The following is a 15,850-nucleotide window of genomic DNA, read 5'->3' on the forward strand; positions in this document are numbered from 1 at the left end:
AATGTCATCTAATTTTTCCTGTTCACTAATAGGGCATAACTTACTGTCGATTTGTAGTACCAGCTCAAATTATAAACTTTGGTGTGAGGAAGTGAGGTGTGGTAGGGAGAGGGCTGGGTTTGGACTCAGAAGTTAGTTGGTCTGTCATGTCTGATTCTTCATGATCCCATATGGGGTTTTCTTGGCAAAGATACTGGAGTGGTTTGCCATTTCCTTCTCTAGTGGACTAAGGCAAACAGGTTCAGTGACTTATTCAGGGTCACTCAGCCTAGTGAGTGTGTAAGACTGGTTTTGAATGCAGGTCTTCCTGACTCTGGGCCCAGTGCTCTATCCTCCAAGCCATTTAGCTGCTTCCTTGAGAACAAGAAGCTTCCTCAAGAAGACCTGAGACTCTTACCCAGAAGACCTGGATTCCAGTGCTGGTTTTGTCATTTACTGCTTGTATGACCTTGGGTAAGTCACGTAACTTTCCCGAGCCTCCGTTGCTTCTTCTGGAAAATGAAGGGTTTGGATTGGATGATCCTGAAGGCTCCTGTCCATTCTAAGTTTTGGTTCATAAACGTGGAAAACGATACCCAAGGATATCTGAGTCTTCTCATATCCCTTAAAATTCTAAATCTATGATCCTGTATACTTGATGGGCTCTCCATCCCAGCTGTACAAGGCCAGGGAAATATGCATTTCTCATCCACTCTATTTTTTTCAGTATGGTTTGTTAGACTAATTGTTTTTGAATTGCTTGGATTTTAGCACAGGCTTTGTAGTGTCCTAAACTTTGATAGAATTGGTTCAATGCCACCTGTGGACAAGAGCATTTAGGGTAGATGTGTCAAATTTGGGGCCTGCAGAACTCTGGAACACTGCTGGAACCAGATGAAATTGAACTGGGAAATGTTTTAAAAGACAAAAATACAACAAAAATAATGTAAATTCATGGTTTTCTAAATCATTGTTGCTTCTCTCCCACTCCCATTTCATTTTTACACCACTGATTGAGAGCATCTTACAATCAGATTGGATAGAATATTTTTACAAATGTGTAGGCTGGAAAGTCGTTTGTTTACTGAAAGCTTTGTGATATGTGGACACCAATAGTTCACATTTAAATAAGTTTTAGTTTACAAATAATTTCTCTAAGTCTTTTGAAGTAGGTTATGTAAATAATCTTCCCTATTTATAGATGAGAAAACTGAACCAAGAGAGGTTAAGAGAATTGTCCGGTGTTTATTGTGTTAGAGCTGTGTCTAACTCTAAGTTTTCTGAATCTCTCTACTTTACCAAACACTGTGCTCCTCATCTGACAATTTAATGTTCATACATTGAGCTGTAGGTCCTGTTTTTCCCCCCTTACGTTTCTCCCTCCCCAAAGATCATCTGAAAGCATTTGTTAAATTCCTTTCTATGCTTCCTAGGAACTGAATTGGGAGATATAATGGTGTTATGAGTTAGGGGACATGGCTTTTAGTCTTAATTGTGTCATTAATTCATCGTGTGACCTTAGGCAACTCACTTCTGGGCTCAGGCTGTCTCCTCATCTGTAAAATGAAGAAAGAATTGGACTAGATGCTTTCTGAAGTTCTTTCCATCTTCCTGTTCTTAGGTCCTGTTTAGTTCTGAGTAGTTTTTTTGATGTACTTTTTTTTTTTGCTTAAAATGTTTTTGATCTTGATTTTTTTCGGTTTAATCTTTCTGGACCTCAGTTTCCTAACCTATAAAATGAAGGGTTTGTTTTGTCTGACTAATAAAGTCCTTTTTAACTCTTAAATCTGTAATCCTCTGAACCTGTGTCCATTCTCCTGCTCAGAGATTTTTAATTGCTCCCTGTTGCTCATGAATAAGAATTCCTTATTCTGCCATGTGAGGTCTTGCTCAAATGGCTTTAGCCTCTCTCACTTATCTATGGCTTCCATTTGTATACTCTGCATTCCAGCCAAAGTGGACCTGCCTCCTGTGCCTGATTCTCATGTAGCTCCTTCCTATCTATATTTTATTGCTTATGCTTGGACTTCCTTCATATCATTCAGTTATTTTCAGTTGTGTCTGACTCTTTGTGACCCCATTTGGGGTTTTCCTGGCAGAGATAATGGAATGGTTTGCCTTTTCCTTCTCTAGCTCATTTGACAGATGAGGAAACTGAGGCCAAGAGGGTTAAATGACTTGCCCAGGGTCGTGTGTCCAGTAAGTGTCTGAGGCTGGATTTGAACTCAGGAAACTGTCTTTCAGACTCCAGGCCTGGCTTGTGCTAGCTAGCTGTCCCTCTTCATGTCTATATCCATTGAAATCCTTGCCTTCTTTTAAGGTTCAGTGCCAGTGCTGCCTCTTCCATGATGACTCCCTTTAACCCTCCAACTATCAGTAATGTCTCCCTTCTTAGATATATCATACTACTGTCTGAAGCTCTACTCTACTCTTATTTTATAACTTGTATTAGTTATATTAGATGTTTTCTCTTATTCATCTTCGTAATATTGCAAGCTCCTCTGAAGATAGTAATTAAGGAATTTTTCATCTTTGTATCCTTATTGTCCATTGTAGTACATAGCATGTAACAGACATTTAATAAATATCTGTTAAATTGAATTAAGGCCCAACCTGGGTTCTTGGGAAATGAAAAGGAAGAATGAAAAAGGACTTTCTGCAGATGGAAATGAAAGTAGCTTTTTGGGCAGACACAGACTAGATTAGTTTAGATGGAACAGAGGCTTGGTAAACACTAGTACCTGACTGTGGAGGGCTTTGAATGCCAGGAGCAGGGTTAAAGGTTTTTAAGGAAGTTAAGTTAAATCAGGAGGTGTAGTTCTTTCAGAGGATAAGGCTCAGGGTCCTCTGGATAGAGTGAACAAATTAAGGAAATAAAACCCAGAAATGTGAAGTGATTTCCTGGAAATTGCATAGCAAATTTGTGAATGAATCTGGACTAGATTTCAAGTGTCTTTCCCCTGAGGCCAGTTTTCATAGAAGAGAAAGAGGAGGATGGAAGAGTCTCTTGGCTGGGAGGTGCCAGTACTAGATGATATTCAGTTTGGTAGCACCCTGGGCAGTGGGCAGTTGCCAGAAGCTGATGCTGGGTCATTGAATGTCAGAAGTGGAAAGATTTGATGCCTCTGAGGTTGAGGGGACTTTTGAGATCATTCTTTCATTTTCTAGGGGAGGAGATTAAGGTTAAGAAGAGGAAAGTGACTTGTCCCCAATCTAATTTATGGGGGAGCCAGGATTAGGACTTAAGTCTCCTGACTCCTAGCCTATTGCAAGTCTCCTAGTCCCCAATCTCCTCCAAGCAGAGACCTTCCCCATTTGCCCTTCTTTCTTTTCTGCTCCTTTTATCTTGGATCTTATATCCTTCCCTTGGGTCCTGGCAGAGGGTAGATACTTCTATTAGGAGGTATGCCACCACCTTCCTGTCCATAGGAATTTGGGCTTGCTCAATCATAGGGGGCCATTCAGAACCTGCCACTTATCACACTGTTCCATGGCCTAGCCCCATATATATCTCAATTTGGGAGGAACCTAAATTAAAAGTGATAGAGCCTGCTTGGTGGCTTAGTTGGAAGTTTTCTTCCTTTAGGCCCATGTGAGTTTCAGGTGTGGCATTTTTGACCTAACGATGCCAACTCCTCACCTGCTTAACCTGCTTCTTCTTGGACCTTGTGCCCTTGGGATTGAGGGGCCTTAGCTTGTGTACGCAGAAAACACAAACGAGAGACCGTGAAAATCAAGCCAAGAGCCACCTGAAGCAGTGTTTCATCAGTTTCCATGAGTCTCACAGCTGGCCTTTTCCCATTTCCCCTCCTGCCAGAATTTCAGGTCCTAGCATTCTCCATCTGTTCCACTCTATCTAGAGGCCCCTGAGCCTTATCTTTGAAAAGGAGCAGAACATTCCCTTCCAGTGTCCTGAGCTCCTAAAAAAGCACAAAGCATATTTCTTCGAGTCTGTAGCCCAAAGTCCCTAATGTAGTTAAAGAAAGAAGATGAAAAGGTGGGAGGCTAGTAGGTACCAGGAAGAGTCAGGAGACCTGAGTTCTAGGTTTCACTCCTTAACTGACATGCTGCTTAGCTGTAGGCAGGTTTTCCCCCCTAGGTATCAGGTTATTTTTTTTCCCTGTAAAATGAGGGTTTAGATTAGACTAGGTGATCTCTAAAGGTACTTTTAAGCCCTGACACCTATTTATGATGGGACTGTGAGGGTACCAGGCTCCTGGGAACAGTCTGCCATATAAGCCAGCAGTTTGAAATCCATCCTCTTGAGTTTCCACTCCCTCCCTGAATTCTTCCTGGATTTCTCCACTTTAAAAGTGATTTTTCTTTTTCTGTGACATATGAGTGGCAACTAGGCTATCTCCTTAAAAAATTTCTTTTTACATTTTTTTCAGTCAGTAAGCATTTATTTCCTCTTCTATCTCCCCCATTGGGAAAAAAGAAAAACATTTTTTTTTTCCATATTGGCCATGCCCTTAAATGTGTGTTTTATTTTGCATCCTAAATCTTTGTCAGTTGTCCTCTGGAATCCTGGTTGGTTAGTGTATTGTTCAGGGTTCCGAAGTCTTTTAATGTAGGTTGACAGAGACAGTCTTCTACTGGATCATCAGTTATGGTCAGCCTGATGGTATCCATTGTTGTTTTGAACCTTTCCTTGTCTTTTTATCTCTAAATCGACGATTAAGTCAACAACCTTTATTCAGTGCCTAGTATGTTCCAGGTACGGTGCTAAGCCCTGTATGATCCTGTGGCTTCTTTACACAAAGGTATTCTTTTAACCCAGTCCTAGTTAGGGTTCTGAGAGGACAGAGATCTTGTTTGTTAGCATTTTCCACAGTACCCTGGGCACATAGTAAGTACTTGGTAAAACTTTGTTAAATTTAATTTGATGGATAAGGGAAAAACCTGTACTGAGCTGGTGTCTGGGATGGTGGGGTGGGGTAAGTAGTAAGGCTTGGGGGAAGAAATGAGTTCTGGTCATTTTCATAAGGGTAGGTACTCCTGGAGTAGGAGAAGCTGGTATACCAGCTTTTAAGTAATATCTGCCCAGACACAATCCCAGCTTTTGCAAGGTTCACAAAAATGAATCATGATGGAAGAGAAAAAGCCCTTGGCAGGAAGTCTTGAGACTTGGGAATCTCCTGGGATCCTGTACTAGCCTTGCCAGTAAATGACTATATGACCTTAGATCAGTGACTTGAACCCTTTGGTGTTAGATTTTTTTTGTCTTTAAAATGAAGGGCCTAGATTAGATGGATCTCTGAAGACCCTCCTAGCTCTGTGATTCTTTTCTTTGGGTCTCAGTTTTCTCTGAAATGAAAGGGGCTGGAATAGGTCATTTCTAAGTAAGGTCCATTCCAACTTTGTGCTCTAAGACTTCCTGTGTTATGGACAAAGTTCATTAAGAATTCGAGTGTTTCATATATAAAGCATATCAAATCTCTTGCCTTCTCATTGAGGGGGCAGAGGAGGGAAGGAAGAGACAGAGGGTGAGAATTTGGAACTCAACATTTTAAAAGACAGATGTTAAAAATTATTTTTACATGTAATTGGGGAAAAAACATTTTGGAAAATAGGAAAAAATAGAATTTGATTGCTTCCTGGATATCTAGTACTGTACTAAGCACTATCAGATACACAGAGCAACGATAAGACATGAAACTTGAGGTTCTTACATTATGGTTGGAGAGAAGTCTAAAAAGCAGGGGTGGAGAGCCTGTGACCTAAAGGTCACATAGGGCCTTGTAGGTTCTTCAGTGCATCCTTTTGACCATAAATGTGGATTTAGTCAAAAGGCCAAACTTAAGGCCCCATTTGGGCTTAAGGCCACAGGTTCCACCCTGATCTAAAGTTATATTATAAGACAATATATGCTTTCAGAATTACTGAAGTGAACAGTACAGACCATAAGTGCCACAGAAGCTGAGAGAAAGGAATGAATGAGTACTGGACTGCAGTGCTTAGAGAAGTCTTCTTGGAGGTGGGAGGACTTGGACTGAGCGTGGATTTGAAGGCTGAGCCTGGATTTGCAGGGCTCAGAGTCAGGAATGTCTGGGATCAAGTCTTTGATACATATGTACTAGATTACCTTGGGCAGGGCACTATGGTTGAAATCACAGTCCAATTCCCATTCCTGTGATTTGGAAAAAGAGAGATGAATGAAGTGGTCAGTCTACATAGGGGGACTAATTTGGAGCAACAGTGTAGAATCAGGAGTGAGATAAGGAGACAGATGTGCTTGTTTGAAGCGGAGAAAGTGTGTTTGTTAGGGAGGAGAGGAAAATAGCTAGATAGAGATTAGCTTTGTAGAATGTTAGCTTTGAAAGGGACCTTAGAAAATAATTAAGTGTAACTTTGGAAAGATGGGGAGACTGAAGGAGAGTGATTTTCACAAAGCAAATCCAGGATCCAGATGGGAGGTCTTCATTCTTCCTATGTAATCTTTCCCCTTTGTATACCAGTGGTCGGTCAGTCTCTCTCTCTGTCTCTCTCTCTGTGTATGTGTATTTGCAAGGTTGTGTCAGGTGGGCTCATGAGACTGGGTCTGGTAGGACTTTGCTCTTCTCCAAGATTCAGGAGTGGTCCACTGTAATGCTCTAGCAAGGACTGGCAAGGATGGGGCTTGTGCCTGGAGACAAGGGTTCTGCACTTCATTGTATTAGGGCAAGGAGGAGCCTAAATGGCTGCCAGCCAGATAGGGAGGGAGGAAAGACTGAGAAAGAGCCCAATGCTGAAGGAAATCATGTATTTTCCAAGGTCTGAGGATACTGGAAACAATGGGGTAGTGGGGAGGAGGAACTGTTAAAAGGACCTGATAGTGAGGGGAAAGGGGAGGTGGGGAAGGAGAGGGTGGGGAAGAAGGGAAACAGACTCTTGGACTTGGCTTCTGTTTCTTTGAAGGATGTTTATGTAATTTCCCTGGAACTATAGGGCATGATCTCCTGTGCCCCTGTAGGGCTATACTCACTGAACAGCTGTCCTGAGTTGGGGCCTCCCTCCGTTTCCCACTGAGTTCAGTTTTTCTTTGCTCAATCACTCTGCAGCCGTTGGGCGGGGGATTAGTACAAGGCTGGGGAAAGCTCAAGGCATCGCTGCCTACTTTTATAGTCTAGAAGTCTTGAGATCAGACCATGTCAGAAGTGGATGAGATCTTAGAGATCATCTAAATCTAAACCTCTCCATTTTACAAATGGGAAAACTGAGGCCCAGAGAGAAGTGATGTACCCAAGGCCACATAGAGGGGAGTTAGGAAAAGAACTCACATATCCTAGTTCCCAGTACAGTGGGTTTTTTACCCCCTTCCCCATTAAATTCATTCAGTAAGATGCACATGTGAGGAGCTGTAGGGAAGTATTTTAGAGATGCTGAGTCTTACAGTAAATAGCATGCTATTTCCTACACAAACTTCCCCAGTTAATGAGAACTATCTGGAAATTAACTTATCTTATACATACTTTATATTTATTCGTTTGCATGTTGTATCCTCCCCCCGCCCCAGTAACACATAAGCACCTCCAGGGCAGGTGTTATTTTTCATTTATATTTATATCCCTGGTACCTTATTTTTAAATTGAATGGAACATCCATTAGAAAAGGCTTGAAAGAAATTATGAAGAACAGGCCTGGCTCAGAAGATGAGACGATAAGATGCATCCATCCCCTCTTTTGCAGAGGTGGAGGGTTCACATTGTGCAGTGCCTTTATTTTCAGATCAATCACGCAGACCCCTCCCCCTTTGTATTAAAAAATACTACTTGTTATGGGGTGACTCTCAGGGAAGGGGAGAGATTACTAGAGGAAACTATGGTGATGTAAAAAAACAAACCCAAAATATATCAGTAAAAGCTCATTTTTTTTTCAATAGAGAAGACTTGGAAGATAGAGAACAAGAGGAGAGGAGAGATAGCTCACTGGCAGGCATGCCTAGGAGTTAGAGATCTTTGTGGGGGGCAGGAATTCTCCAGGTGGCTAGAGAGAAAGTACTTTCAACTGCTGGCTTCTCTGAGTCTTCATCCCCATCCCTTTCCTACTCCCACTTAGATGAGTAACTGAGGCCTTCTCGGAGGTGTCAGGTTAAGGATATGAGCTGTGTGTTCTCAGCCTTATCCTGTTTCCTCAACATTCTGTGTCATCTTGCCAAAGTTCTTACCTGGTGCCTTTTTAAAAAACACTAAGTTTTTACGGATGCCTTCTGTTTCTTACATTGTCATTATCCCAAGTATCCCAGGTAAAAAATAGCATATTTTAGGGAGGAAAAAAGTTAGCACAATTGATCGGTAAAGAAGTTTGAAAATGTGCGATGAATTGCACTTGTGCACCTCCCACCTCCAAGAAAGGGTGGGGTGGGGGTGTCTGCTCATCTCTTCTTTGAGTTTTATATTTTGTTACATTTACTTTTGCTGTACTGGTGTGTCATTGTTCTTTCCATTTACATTGTAGATACTGTGTTGGTTTTCTTGTCTGCATCAGTTCATCTAGATCCCATGTTTTTCTGAATTCATTGCACACCTTTTCTTACAGCATAGTAATATTCCATGTACATTCGTGTACCTTAGTTTGTTTAGCCATGCTTTGGTTTTGTTGAGAATGGCATCCCCCTTCCATGGGCACGAGCACCACCTTCTAACTGTAGTTACTACAATTGCTGGCATTTATGGTGCTTTAAGTTTTGGGGAGTCCTTTACATAGGCTGTCTCAGTTGATCCTCGCAACAATCCTTTGAGGTAGGTGCTATTATTCTCCCTGTTTTGTAGATGGGGAAATTGATACTGAGCAAAGTTAAGTAATTTACCCAGAATCATATCACTTAAGCGTCTGAGGCGGGATTTTAACTGAGGTCTTCATGACTGCAAGTCTAGCACTCCCTCCACCGTACTACCAATCAGTCTTCTGCGTGAGTCCTTTCCTGACCTCTCTCACCTCTTCCCAAGCTACAGGTGCCTCTCCCCCAGTTTGTATTTATTTTGTATGTAGCTATGTACGTGTTGTCTGCCCTGATAGGATGTAAAGGCTTTGAAGGCAGGGAGTTTAAATTTCATTTTTTATTCTGGGCATTTAGCATAGTACCTGGCTTAATTCATTGACTGACTGACTGGAGAAGATGGTTGAAGTGTTTAAATTCAGCCATCCTTTTTAAATGTGTGTATAAAATCATCTTGTTATGTCCTGGAACCATAGGTCATAGGTCTAGCTAGAACTGGAAGAAGTTCAGAGGCCAAACCTCTCATTTTACAGATGAGGAGACTGAGGGCCAGAGACATTCAGTGTTTTGCCCAAGGCATATAAGTATAAAGTGTGAGAGGCAGGATCAGAACCTCTCTGGCTCCAAAACCAATTCCTTTTCCAGAGTACCTTGCTACTGCCCCAGGGAGATTAAAAAATGAATGAGACAATCCCTGCTCTCATGGGCTTTTTATATATCTTGTAGAGGAAATTCTGTGAATTTAAATAACTGCAGTGGTAAACAGAGCAGGATAAATGCAAAATTCTGTGTGAGATTGAAAGATTGTCTCTGACTGTAATGGTCAAGGAAGGCTTCTTGGGGTGGTGGTGGCGTTTGAGCTGGTAAAGAATGGGTAGGATTTCAGTCGATAGAATTAGGGGTAGAAGGCATTCCAGGATGAAGGGCTTGTGTGAGCCAAATCATGAAGATGTTTATGGAAGCCAGTGGTATTCAGTTCACTTTGGGCAGAATAGGTATTGGGGAATATCATGAAATAAGGCTGGAAAGATAAGATAGAGGGCTTGAATACCATGCACAGGAGTTTGGACTTGATTCAATAAGCCATAGAGATTCACTAAAGGTGTTTGAATAGGGGAGCAATCTGATCAAAACTCTAGATGAGTAAGATTTATTTGACACTTGGGTAGGATGATTTGTAAAAGGGTAGGGGGTGAAACCTGCAGTCCTGGAGACCAGTTGCAATAGTCCAGGTGATTGGACCTTGATTTAGGGGAGGGGTAGTAGGAATAGAAAAAAGGTGGGGGCAGAGATGAGAGACACTGCATGGTAGAAATCCCCAACCAATCTGGTTCCCCACATTGAGTTGGCAGGGGACATACCTGTTATGAGGCAAGGCTGGTTCCAGTGACTTTTTTTTTTAACTCATGTGAAAGCAGTTTGTGAGAGAGGGCCAGAAATCCATTTGCTTGTCCCTGTGGCAGTCCTTTGCCTTCCTGGCCCCAGATGCTGAGGCTTTAGATACATTGCATGTCATTTCCAGGGCAGCTGGGAACTGTGAGTCACATCCAGTGGACATGGAGCAACAGGGCTATTGTCTGTCATGAATTCCATTCTTCTGGAGGTGTCTCTGCCCTCCCCCACTCTTGGTCTAGAAGAATCTGAAGAGAATAGATCAGTACCAAATCATAGATCAGTGTGCACAAATAAGATGTAGCCCATGAAACCTTTCCTGCTCACCTTTGTGGTGGTTCTTCAGTTATTTCTTGTGTCCGACACTTTGTGATCCCATTTCATATTTTCCTGGCAGAGATAGTGAAGAGCTTTGCCATTTCCTTCTCCAGCTCATTTGACAGATAAGGAAACTGAGGCAAACAGGGTTAAATGATTTTCCCAGGGTCACACAGCTAGGAAGGGTCTGAGGCCGGATTTGAAATCAGAAAGGTGAGTCTTTCTGACTCCAGAGCTCTATCCATACTGTGTCACCTAGCTCTCCCACCTTTACACTTTCCAAAATGACCCAGGTGTTTTCTGATTGTCTTTTTCCCTGCCCATCCACTCCCCAAATTCCCTTGGGAATTGGAGGTCATTGAGTATTCCTTAATTTCCATACCAGTTTTGGGGAGCAAGTCTGGGCTTGTTATCACACTTGAGGAGGAAGAAGCATCAGGATTAGTTTAAAGAGCACTAGTCTTTCTCTGGGCAGCCAGAGATCTAGGTTTGAGTCTTGACTGTGCTGTCAGATTACTCTGTGATTCCAAGCAAGTCACTTCTTTCCTCTAGGCCTCAGTTTCCTTTCCTGTACAATAAGGAAGTTGACTAGATATTCCCTGTTATCCCATTTGTGCCCTGACATCCTGTGTTCCCCAGCTGTCCTTTGATTTAGAATAGTTTCTTTTCTAAGATACTGTGGAACTCTGCAGAACATTGCATGGTCTAGAGGCCTGACTAGCGCTCATAGCTCTCCATTGGTTTTTGATGAATCTTGGGGGCAGGGGAGGATGTGACAGGGAAGGGAGCCACATGATTTTTAAGGGCCTGAGTGCAGTCCCTTCCTGGTACTGCTTTGCAAATAGCTTTGTCACTGAAGCCTGTGTTATATAACCAGCTGATCCTGACCTGGCAGTAACTGGAAGAAGATTTTTCTGTTTCATTCTCTCTCAGGCGGTAGAGACTCCCCTAACTTTGCCTCTAAGCCTCTTTGGCACTTGCCTTAGATAACTTGTTAGCTGGCCTTGGTGATGGAAATTGGACCCTAGCTATTCTGCCACTCGATTTATTTAATCTCATGGTTTAACAGGCCCTTCCTTGTCCTGCTGGTTTTTGTTGGAACAATGCAAAAGTATCTGTAGGCTGTGTGAGGGACAAAGATATTTATCAATCCCTCTGGAAAAAGCTCCCTCCACAGCACACACCAAGCAGCAGGCAAGAAGCCTGTTTTGCTAACATGTGACTGTCTCCCAGCCTTTCCTTCCCTGGGAGTTCCCCTGATTTGTAAAGGGGTCCTGTTCTCTCTCCTGGAAACCCAAGTACTTGACAAACCTTGACCCTATATTGAGGGTGAGGGGACCTGGATTGTAGTCCCAGCTCTGCCATTGAATCCTATGTGACTTTAGAATAAGTCACTTGCCCACATTTGATCCTCAGTCTTCTCTATAAAAGGTGATGGACTCTATGATAGCTGAGGTTTCTCCTTGATTTTTTCTGTTTCATCAGATTGCAGGAGTCACTTGCTGAGGCTGAAGATAAAACCTGAACAGAAGGTAAAGCCAACAGGTAGAATTCTGAGAAATGGAACCAAGGTACAAACAGTCCTGCTTCTAAGAAGCCTGGGAGGAAGGATGCACTGACCAGTGGCTTTTATCTTCTCAGCACCCCCTCAAGCATCTTCATGAAATTCCAAGACGCTTGTCCAGGTATGAGGAACAATGCATGGTAGGAATGATGATCATGAATTTAGGATCCCTTCAGTCACCTTCATATTCTAGTATTTTATCCCACTGTCTTTAGGGCACTTGGGGGTGAGGGGAGGGAGAAGGGAGGGGAAAAGGGACAGCATCTACTTTCCCTCAAGCATAGGACCAAGAATCCCTTTCTGTTTCATTCTCATTGTTCTAAGAGTTATTACAGCTGTCCTAGGCTCCTATTCCCTTTCAGTCTTGAGTTCACCATCTAAATGACTTGGGAGACCAGAAAGATCTATCACTAATCCCCCACTCATAACTTGCCCATGGTCATATTATAGACATGCTATATGTGAATTTAACAAGGCATTTGATGAAAGCTCTTGTGATAGCATTATAGGCCAAAATGTAGAGTTGTGGACAGACATTAATACCAATAGGTAGAATGAGAACTTGTTGAAAATAACAAGATGCAAAGAATTGTGATTAATGGATCAATGTCACCATAGTGGGAGGTTTTTAGTGACCTATAAACAGAGGTCTGGCCTTGCCTCTGTCAGCATTTTTGAGGAAAGCATAATGGCATAAAATCACTAAATGATACTATGATATAAGGGGATGGCTAATATGTTGGATAGAGAATTGGGATATAAAAAGAACTTGGCCAAAACAAGGGGCCAAATCTTATTATATATTAGATAGTATTCCCCTTATTTGATGAAATGTGATGGGGACAAATTTAAAGTCCCACACTTGGGTTCAAAAAATCAACTACTTACTATAAGATTGGGGAATAGGTGTCTAGAGAGCAGCTCATGTCATGAAGATTTGAGGGTTTTCACGTTCTGTGAACTCAAACTGAGTCAACAGTGTAACTTGATAGTAGTCAGTAAAGCTCCCAAGCGTTTAGGCAACTTAGTAGTTGCCTAATGTCCACAACCAGGAAAGTTATCAACTTGCTGTGCTCCTCCTTATTCAGACTGGAGTTCTAGGAGCCAAAACTGAGGAAGGACGTGTTCAAAAGAAGTCAAATGGTGAATTGGGTTACTTACCTGGAGAACGATTGGATTAAGGAAGAAACAAAAGATGTTTATCCTGGAAAAGAGAAGGCTGGGAAAAATATCTTTCTCCATTGGAGAGTATTTTGGATGAAAGAAAGATGAGATTTGTTTCCTTTGATCCCAGAAAACAGAACTTAAAGTAATAGGTAGAAATGCAGGGATACATTTCAGCTCAGTGTGAGGAAAAACTTATGAGAGCTTCCCAGATGTGGTGAGCTACTTTAGGAAGAAGTGAGGTTCTCATCATTAAAGGGTACTCTTCTGGGGTACTGCAGAAGCAGAATGATGGAAGGAGCCCTGGACCTGGAGTCAGAATCTGAGCTCAGATCTTAGCTCTGATACCAGCTGACTGTGCTCTTTTCAAATCTGAGACTCTGCATGATTATTTTGCTGGTTTCATCCTTAATTGACTTATAGGATTGGATCTTTTAAATTTTTTTTTAATTTACTGAGCTTTTTTTTCTCTTTCCCACCTTCCCTGCTGGGGGAAAATGATAATAATAGCTGACATTTATATAGCACTTACTATGTGTCAGGAACTGTTTTAAGTGCTTTACAAGTATTACCACTTGATCCTCACACCAGCCCTGGGAGGTAAGTAAAGTTATTATCATGTCCATTTTAAAGATGAGGAAACTGAGGCAAACAGAAGTTAAGTAACTTGCCCAGGGTCACCCCCCCCCCACTGCTATTAAGTATCTGAGGCTGGATTTGAACTCAGGTCTTCTTAACTCTGGGCCTGGCACTCTATCTACTGCACCTACCCCAGGGTTACAAAAACTTTGTAAGAAATATGCACAGTCAACAGATTTCCAAATTGGTGAATTTTGTAATATTAGAGCTTGAAAAGGACCTTAGATCATTGAGTCCAACCCTCTTATTTTATAGATGGGAAAACTGAGGCTTTGGGGAGGGGAAAGAGTGACTTTCCTCAGGTCACATAGTAAGTAACAGCCAGCATCAGCATGCAGGTCTTCTGGGTCTTTCTCAGTTCAGTGTACTCATGTTCTTTCATGGAGTTCATTAATGAATAACGTCCACAGGGAGATCTAATCTTCACCAGAATCCCAGACTTTTTCTGAGATGGGGCCAGATAAGAATTGGAGTGTGGACACTAAAGTCAGGGGTGGGGGGGGTGGGTTTCCAGGCTCCTAGGGCACACAGAGGCACAGTGTAGGGTGTGAGCCCAGTTAGAGGTGGCAGCAGAAACTACTAAAACGTGACAGATTTCAGTTTTCTGCTCTTTGAGTTCGTGTCTGGGGAAATCACAGGACTGTTAAAAAGACAGGGCTGCTTTTATGTTTTTTGGGGTCCTGGAGAACCCCTTGTCACAGTTGGCAAAAGTTATTTTAGGGGATATAAAGTGTTTATAGGCCTGGGGCCAAGTTTTATTCCTCCTCCTCCTCAACTTTCCTTTCCCATCCTGTCTCCCCAAGTACTAAAGCAACAGGATCTGTTGGAACATAGTTCTGGCTCTAATATGGATTAATTTCTTGACTCCTAACTGAATGCGAAGTTTGAAATGTATGTTCACTCAGAATGTGAAACAGAATCTAGGACATAGACTCTAGACAAAGTCACTTCTTGGTGAACCTCGCTTCAAAAGATGCAAAGGGCCATGGAAGCCAGAGTTGAAAGGAGCTTCAGAGGCTGTCTGGTCCATTTTATAATTGAGGAAACTGAGGCCTGAGGCAGTTAAGTGACTTGCCCAAGGTCACACAGGTAGTATCAGTGATGGTTTAGGTTTCCCAATGGCAGTCTTTCAGCATTAACAAGTTGGCTGCATATATATCATTAAGGATGTTTATAACCCCAAAAGTGGGTGAACCGGTCATGTAACAAAAGCAAGGAATAACAAAGCCAGAGAGCTATATCCATAGGTTATTAAAAGAACCAGGAAAAGCTTATCGTTGCATTTGATGGGTTCTCTTTGTGGAAGATTTACAGAAGAGTATGGACAACAATCAGAAATAGGAGGAGGACCTAAATGGGATATAGCCTACGCTGGAGAGGATAATCCCCTTAAGCAGTGGAGGATCTGTGCAGGTATTGAAGTTGACTGAATAATGTTTAAGGTCTAGCATTCTGTGATTGTAGTTGTGTGTAGATGGAATGATGCGACTTTGTGAGGCAGGCTGCGTCCAAAGGACCGTGGGGGGGTGAGAGGGGGTGTGTGTGTGTGTGTGTGTGTGTGTGTATGTGTCTGTCTGTGTCTGTGTGTCTGTCCGTGTCTGTCTGTGTGTCTGCTGGCTGTGGTGATAATGAAAACTTAATGTGTAATCTCTCTGTGCCACTGGCTGTCTCCTTGCTTCGCATCTCTAGGCATTGACACTAAAACCCTGGTTGTCTTTTCTCAGCGTCCAGCCAGATAGATCTTCTGTGATACCTATTTGGGCCATCTTTTTGCCTGGTGCTTTAGGAAATGTGCCTCATGCCTGGAAGTGGAGGGAGGCTCTCTCCATTTGGGGTAGAAGCCTACTTTCTTCCTGGTTTTCCTGGGATGATGGAACTTGAGTTTGAAATGGTCAGTGGACCAGGGATATACATATGGGACCGCTGTGTAGATCTTCTGAGGTCTGTGGCAGTGACAGGTCATAGGATTTTGGGCTGGAAAGGACATTAGAGATTATCTAATTAAAACTCCCTCATTTTCCAAATGGGGAAACTGAGGATTGCTGGTGGGGGAAGGAGGATTACTAAGCTACGGTCCTAACTCTGAAAACCTTCCT

The 15,850-nt window shown here is 42.4% G+C and overlaps 1 protein-coding gene across 2 annotated transcripts in view; it reads left to right on the forward strand.

Annotated features, from left to right (window-relative positions):
* NDST1 (N-deacetylase and N-sulfotransferase 1) overlaps nt 1–15,850 on the forward strand; it is a 53,370-nt gene that overhangs the window by 6,184 nt on the left and 31,336 nt on the right. For both annotated transcript variants that reach the window (XM_072630723.1, XM_072630724.1), the window contains exon 2: nt 11,873–12,072. The gene's annotated coding sequence lies outside the window, so the exon portion shown is untranslated. The remainder of the gene's footprint in view (nt 1–11,872; nt 12,073–15,850) is intronic.

Source organism: Notamacropus eugenii, chromosome 1 (assembly GCF_028372415.1).
Source record: "Notamacropus eugenii isolate mMacEug1 chromosome 1, mMacEug1.pri_v2, whole genome shotgun sequence".
NCBI lineage: Eukaryota > Metazoa > Chordata > Mammalia > Diprotodontia > Macropodidae > Notamacropus > Notamacropus eugenii.